The sequence below is a fragment of the Polistes fuscatus genome, unplaced genomic scaffold (genome assembly GCF_010416935.1).
Source record: "Polistes fuscatus isolate 324 unplaced genomic scaffold, CU_Pfus_HIC Scaffold5, whole genome shotgun sequence".
In the NCBI taxonomy this organism is placed as follows: domain Eukaryota; kingdom Metazoa; phylum Arthropoda; class Insecta; order Hymenoptera; family Vespidae; genus Polistes; species Polistes fuscatus.
In genome coordinates, this window is record NW_025113129.1 from 10,352,802 (window position 1) to 10,360,708 (window position 7,907).

Sequence of the window (7,907 nt, forward strand, 5' to 3'; positions counted from 1 at the left end):
TTCTCTTTCTTTTCTTACCCTTCTTCTTCTTCTTCTACATCTTCTTCTTCTTCTTCTTCTTCTTCATCATCTTCATCTTATACGTGGCTTGCGGTTGCCGATAGTTCGCCGCTTAATGTCGCTTTTTTATCATTTGTACAGTAGAAATTTTGTTCGTGGAAAACGATTGTGAAGATAACACCGAAGGGTAATTAACGAAACTCACGTACCTTTACCTTACCTTACCTTTTTTTTTGTGATATCACGAAAGAGAGAAAGAGAGAGAAAGATGAGGAACGATATCATTCGACAAAATGAATTTTCTGTTCGACTCTTTCATTTTCTCACGTTGAGATGAAAAGAAAGAAAGAAAGAAAGAAAGGGAAAGAAGGAAAAGGATGGAGAACGGTCATCGTGCCTAAGGAATTTTTCTCTTGTCTTTGCTGCTATCTTTTTCTCTCATTCTCGACTTTATAATTTTCCTCCTTTTTACCTCTATACTTTTTAAAAAGAACACGCAATTAAGTAGCGTCAAAGAATTTGCTTCTGTCGTGACTCTCCCGTGCGACAACGTATTCCTATATATTCCCTAGGCTTTTATATCTCTCTCACGGTAAAGAGAGAAGAAACACAAAAAAAAAAGAAATAGGAGAGTAAAAAAGAAGAAAAGAAAAAAAAAAATATATATATTACGCGAGAATTCAACCTTTTCGCGTATTCTTAAGTAATTTCTTTCTTTCTTTCTTTCTTTCTTTTTTTTTTTCTCTCTAATTTTTTTTCCTTCCTCCCTCTTCTTTTTTTTCTTTATTATTCTTTTTGTATCATTTCCATTTTCCCCTTTTCTCTCTCTCTCTCTCTCTCTCTCGTTCTTTTGCGAAAGAGTACCGCGCGCATCTTTCCTCGTCAGTAGGAACGAATTAAAAGTTTCTTCTTCGACGTCGCTCGTGCAACCTATTAATTTACAGGAGCAACGTCTCTCTCTCTTCTTGCGATCCCAAGGTACACAAGTTCCGACGGAACTTTCGGCGTCCTTCTCGAGGGTCGTTCATTATATGTATTCCGACTACACAACACAACAACGCGGCACACCTAAAAACACCCCCCCACATAAATAACACTGCTTTAATTTTTCAAGATTATCCAACGATCCTTACAATCCATGAGAAAGAATGAGACAAAGAGAAAGAGAGAGAGAGAGATAGAGAGAGAGATCATTCATTATTTGTCATTATTTTTAATAACCATTCCGCAATGGTTATCAATTTTCATTTTATTTTATTAAATTATCAATACTTCAATCCCACGTATTACACAGATGTCAAATAAATTTGATCACACGGAAATATCATGTGGATTAATAAATATTTGTTTATTAATAAATAAATGTACAACAGTGATTAATTACGACGATGGACTAATTATAAGTCGAGAAATAAATTTGATGATTTATTTTATATTATAAAATAATTAAATGATAAATATTATAAAATAATTTTACCGGCACATTAAATAAAATATAGTGTAATAATAGTAATAGTTTAATGTACATATACAACTTAATCACTTAACGAAAGGATTTGAGTTTAATTACTTTTATTACAAATAAAAAATCTAAATATATATATATATATAAATTAAATTTATACTCATTGAGATGAATATATTTACTTGTTAGTAAAATATTAAATATTAAACTATTTATAAATCACATCACGTACTCTTTCCAGGCAACAGACAAACACGCACATACATACTACATTTATACATATAATTCTCATTTCGCGTGTCGACTTAGCACGATGAAAGGAAATAAAAAGTATGTACCTATATATACTTATATACACTTACTACAAACCAACCAACCAACCAACCAACCAACCAACCTGCAACTTTCCCGTCCTTTACTTCGCTTCATGCAGAAAATGCATTCGGACTCGAATTCTCTGTAAGCCAACGTGACATTTGGAAGTAAATTCAACACTCGGTATATATTCTCAAGATACGCGGCCTTCTCTCTCTCTCTCCCTCTCTCTACTAGAAGATGAACAGGGGAAATAAAAAGATGCTCCGAAAAAGAAAAGAAAAGAAAAGAAAAGAAAAAGGGGGGGAAAAGAAAAGGGGGAAGTAAGAAAAAAGATGGATAGAGGTGGTATAAGAGACTACTGTTGCGGTATTCTCAGGCAAACCATTAAACCGTGTCGTCCTCCGCGAAGGAGTCATGGGGATCATCCAAAGTAAACCTCCTCGTGGCTTACGATCTTCTCTTTCACTCGATCACTTGCATTGGCCGCCCACTCACCTGTTTTTCTCTCCCTTTTTCTTTTCATCTTCGTTTATCTCATTCTTCTCCCACCTCCTCCTCCTCCTCCTCTTCCTCTTCTTCTTTTACGCTCGAATGGTCTCTCTCGTCTTTCCTCTCATCAACCAACCAACCAACCCTCCTCTCTCGTGGTTTAACACTCTTATCGCATCCCTTTATCGTGGTACCTAGAGCTTTGTTTGTTGTTTGTTGCTTGATAGGAGACACCTTTCCATGATAAACGATCACCTTTTACTCTTAACCATTTCGTTGGATACACGCGTCGAATTTAATTAAGAACGAACGATCCTCTCTACCTAACCTTGTCCCTTAAACTGGACGCTATCGAAACGCTCCATAATTTTATGGATAACAACGTATAGTAGTTTCGAAAAAAATAATCCTTAACTTATCGGACTTTTTTTTTCTTTTCTTTTTTTTCCTTTTTCTTTTTTTAAGACGACCGCTTCTTGTTTATTTAATCTTCAACTTGGTGCTCGTTAATTTGTTTCTTTTTTTTTTCTTTTGCCTGATCTCACGAGACCTCGTTTAATCTTATTCGCTGAGCCTTGCTTTATTCTATCATTTTTTCTTCTCTTTCTCTTTTTTTTCTTCTTTATTTAAGATTACTCGTTTAACTAACGATTCGCAATGATACATTTACCGTCAAAAGTTTCTAATTGTTTGCAAAGATTTTTGCATAGAAAAATCAAATGCATCGATAAAGTTGAAAATTATTCATCGTCATTTAAATCGAATAATTATATGTTTTTAAAAATTAGAAAAATTATATAATGAGACGTAAAATATACTTATATTCGTAAATTTTATTGATTAATTAATTAACCTCGGTTGTTCCAAAGGCGTTCATTTTTTCTTGCAATTATTCTGTCTTCCTGAATTTACGTAGAATTTTCCAAACAACTTTATTTTTGTTTCCAACGTAGATGCAATTAATGGAACGATAAATCTATCGTAGATACATTTTTATGAGATAATACGTATCTTCTTGTAACTAACTATACTTATACGAATAGATATATGTACAAGATGCTTCAAAATATGTGAACATAACTTAAAAGGTAATTTCAGAAACAAGATCTTAATCAGGTATAGGGGAGCGTACACAAAACTTGTTTTCCTTTATTTAGCGTACCGATACTACCCATTTAAAATTATGCTTAAGTATTTTGAAAGAATCTGTAGATATGTATTAATATAAAAATATAAAATTCCATATAACATACTTGTTCTATCTAATCGTAAATCAAAAGTAAATATAATACTTTAAATAATAGCTAAGTTAAACTTTAAAAAACATGACTAGGACGTACACATACGCGAGTGACTATGAAGTATTTTATTTCCTTTATTTCTCATCATTTCGTAGAAGGTTGGACACCGTTAGAACGACAATTCGATCGTCTCGAGTGTCCTAACTTGTATCACGTGAACACTCACACTTTTTCAATCCGCTTCAACTATCATCCGTAAAGAAGACACGAGGATATAAAGAAAGAAAAAGGGAAAGAGAAAGAAAGAAATAGACAAGGAATGGGTCAGTTAAGGAGGGTCAAACATCGAGCATTACGAGCTTCGTTTCGCGACGTGAAACAAACTCGTACGAGCTCGTTCCCCCTTTTGCTTCTATCATTTTCTCTCTGTCTCTCTTATTTTTCTTTTTTTTTCTTTTTCTTTTCTTTTTATTTTATTTTCGAAAGAGAGTGCCCGCCGTCCCTGGCATACCATTCGGTGAGCTTTTACGCGACCATTTTCTAACACCGTTACGAGTGTGGCATTACAACGCGTATTCCCGTGTCTTGAAAATAGTAGAATACGACTTTAGTTAGATCTTACGATTCCCGGATGTTACTAAGGATAGACCATCAAACCATCAAACCATCAAACCGCCTTCTATGTTCTACCCTTTACCTAAGCCCTGACGTTCTCTCTTTCTCTCTTTCTTTTTATATTTTCTTTTTATTCTCTCTTTCTCTCAATCGATACAACATGCATTCGCAAAGTGAAAACCATTCTCATCTTTCTTCGACAATACAATATTCTTACGTCATACTATCGAACGTTTATTTTCTTATATAGAAAAGAATGAATATTTGAATAAAACAATACCGTAACCGAGGTTCTAAAACCTCGATAATGGATTAAAAGTTTCTACTATAACGATCCGAAGATATTTAATACATTTTCTAAACGAGTTTTCAATTTTTCGTTGGAAGAAATAAAATAAAGAAATAACATATATAAATAATAACGAACGAATGTTTGTTCTTGCGATAAACGATAGGAACGAATCAATCGTTCAAATAAAATGCCGATAAATAAATATATTATTCTTTCGTTATTTATTGAACGGTTTATTAAAAATTGACCATTCGTCTCGTTTTACGTTGTTGAATTCGCGCTAATCCATTTTACTTTCTCAATCGGACAATATCGTTATTGTCGGCGCGGCGCGCTAATGGATATTTTCGAAGGTTTATGAAATTTGAAATAATTATTAATATCTCACGTCGAACGTTCAATTTATAGGAATTCGACTGTAACTGGTTGGTTACGTTAATACGCTTACTAGGGGGGGTGCATTTAGGAAGATCGCAGTAAGCTACATACATAACCGATTCGACGATTCGAATTTAATGAATTTATCCGATAATCGGCATATCCTCGTAAATTCGAATACCGCTTATCGAAGATTATTATTTCAAATGTCCTACTAGAAATTATATTTTAGATCGAAATATTAATCATTATAAAACCGGACAAATTGATCGTTATAGTTCAAGATAAATATTTGCTTACACAAAATATCCCCCCCTTCACCCAACCCCTTCCATAAGTCTCTTTATCAATTTATACAATTTTTCTCATATATATATATATATTTTTAACAACCGTGTAACTTTAGATTTATATTATCTAAAATAAAAAAAAGAAAATATATATATAGAGTAATTTAACGAACCAATATTGATGCATTCACTTCGTTTGAATTTTCTCGTAAAAGTGACTTTCGAGACACCTCGTATTAACTTATGTATACGCCGAGGAGGACTTTGCGAATGCATTAGAACGTTAAGTGCTATCGTAAAAGCGCGAGTTTAGAATTTTATAACGCTAAAAGATAACTTGCTTATATTTCAATGCGGATGAAACTAGAGAAGCCGCGTAAACGCCTTGAAAAACTTTGACTGTTTCCCCTCTAGTAATAACACGACGATAAATAATCACTAACGGCTAAATTAACTCGAATATACGATACCGTCGTATATTATTCCTTTCGCGAACAAATTAGATTCGAGCTTTTAGCGTAAGAACGTGTCCCGTCCCTCTTAAATCCATCCAAATATTATTAAAAAATCGTTTTATACACGCGATCATTTTTTTTGTTATTCGTGCGTATAGGTATCGTTGAATTTAGTATTGACGATGTCATTTAATAATTCGTACGATGTTCCTTTTTTATATTCGCGGGAAATAAAAAATGCAAAAAAAAAAAATTTAATAATTTTTAACGCGATATTAAAAATGCATAAAAACAAGAAAAAACCTGGAACGTTAAATCTCGAACGATATTACATTTCTCTCTCTCTCTCTCTATCTCTATCTCTCTCTCGCTTTCTCTTTCTATTCGATCTATTTTTTCTTCTCTCATTTTTTATCACCTTTTGCATATTTTCACTCATGCAGATCGACTCTCATCGATGTAATCTCGTGTTTATTAACTATCTTTCTCTTTCTCTCTCTCTCTCTCATTCCCATCATCCAAGTTTTTCCTTGTATTTATCTTTTACCGATGTTTCGTTCCTGCTATTTCCATTTTACAACCGATGGAAACGAAAAACAAATAAACGTACGGAAGTACGAATGAAAATTTGATTCGCGCTAAGGTGCCCCTTCTTCCTCTCTCTCTCTCTCTTTCTCTCTCTCTCTCTCTCTTTCTAGCATTTTTCTTTTTTTCCTTTGCAGAAGTTCTTTCGACCAGGAAGTGAGATCGACGAAGCGCGAGCGTAGTTTCGTTTCGGTCTGCTTTCAGGATTAATTAAAAAAAAAAAGAAGAAAGAAATAAAAAAAGTAAAATAAAACAAGGATAAGAATGAATAAAGCGAAATAGAAAGGGTTGCTTGATATCGTACGGAAGAGAACAATTGATAAAGATTTAAAAATAATAAATAAATAAATTGAAAAAGAGAGAGAGAAAGAGAGAGAGGGAGAGGGAGAGAAAAATATAAAAAAGTAAATAAATAAGTAAAGAAAAAAGAATGGAAGAAAGAAAGGAAGAAAGAGTGGGATAGAAAGAGGAAGATAAACGTAAAACTACTTGATGTGTATTCAGACGCAAGAAGGGGAAAGGGAAAGGATAGAATAAAGCGTTAGAATACGCGGAGGAAGACTAATTACGTTATTTATAAGCAGCGTAGGCGCGATTCTCGCGTTTAAATCGTGCTCGAGCTTAACGGAGAAAAAAAAGGGGAAAAAAAGAAAAAAAGAAAAAAATTAACCAAGTCCGCCAACGTGCTTCTCGTTCGAGTCTATTGAACGAACGAAACAAATTGCGACAACAAAATGGAATATTTAATTCCGTGCGATTATACGTAGGTAAAAGAAAAAGAATTTAATTTGCGTACTACGAAAAGAAAAGAAAAGAAAAGAAAAAAAATAGGCCATTATCATCGTCTTTGTTATGGACAGATTTTCATTAAGTAATTTTTAAAATATTATTATTTATAAAAATTGTAAAATCGATGTACGAATGATATTTCGAACTGTTGGTTTCTTTTGAACGATACCAGGTACATCGGATAATTGCGTTTGTTAAAACGTTACGCGTTCTAGTTTTCGCGTGAGCGGTACCCTTTTCAGCCCTCCGGCAGGATCGACGCTTTTTATATAGAAAATGAACGCAGTCTACCGTGCAAGTACAAAGAATTAAGTCGCTGCAAAGATTCCTGCAAAAGGAGAAAGAGGAAACAAGAGAGAGGGAAATAGAGAAAGGGAGAGAGAGAGAGAGAGAGAGAGAAACAAATACGAGCTTTCTTTACGCGATCATTTGTAAATTTCTATTAAATTTGCGTGAAACAATTTTTTCATATATTTTATATATATATATATATATATTACATTTAATATTAAAAACATTTATTAAATTACATATATTATATTATATATTATACATATTATTCGTAGGAAAAATTATATCGTATTATAAAAATAAATACGATTAACCATTTGTTTGTTTTTTTATTTCATTAGCGATATATCGATGATAATGAAAGTAAATAATTTTCTACTTTAGGAATTTGTTCTTCCTACAAACACACACCGGACGTTACTCTTACGTAAATCGTGGTACACGTATGTAGGATTTAGGCAAACTCGCTGATTATCAACATATAGCATTAAGTTTATAATAATTATTTAATTATAAGAGTGTGTAGAGAAAGATAGGTTGGTTAACGTTCCGCCTTCTTTCGGCACTTCTCTCTCTCTCTTTCTCATCGCAGTACGAGGTCTCTTAATTAAATTACGACCCTCGGCCTCGATTTAATTAACATTAACTCGATCTCTCTTGTTCATGTTCTCGCACGCGTCTACAAAGTCTTTCTTCCTC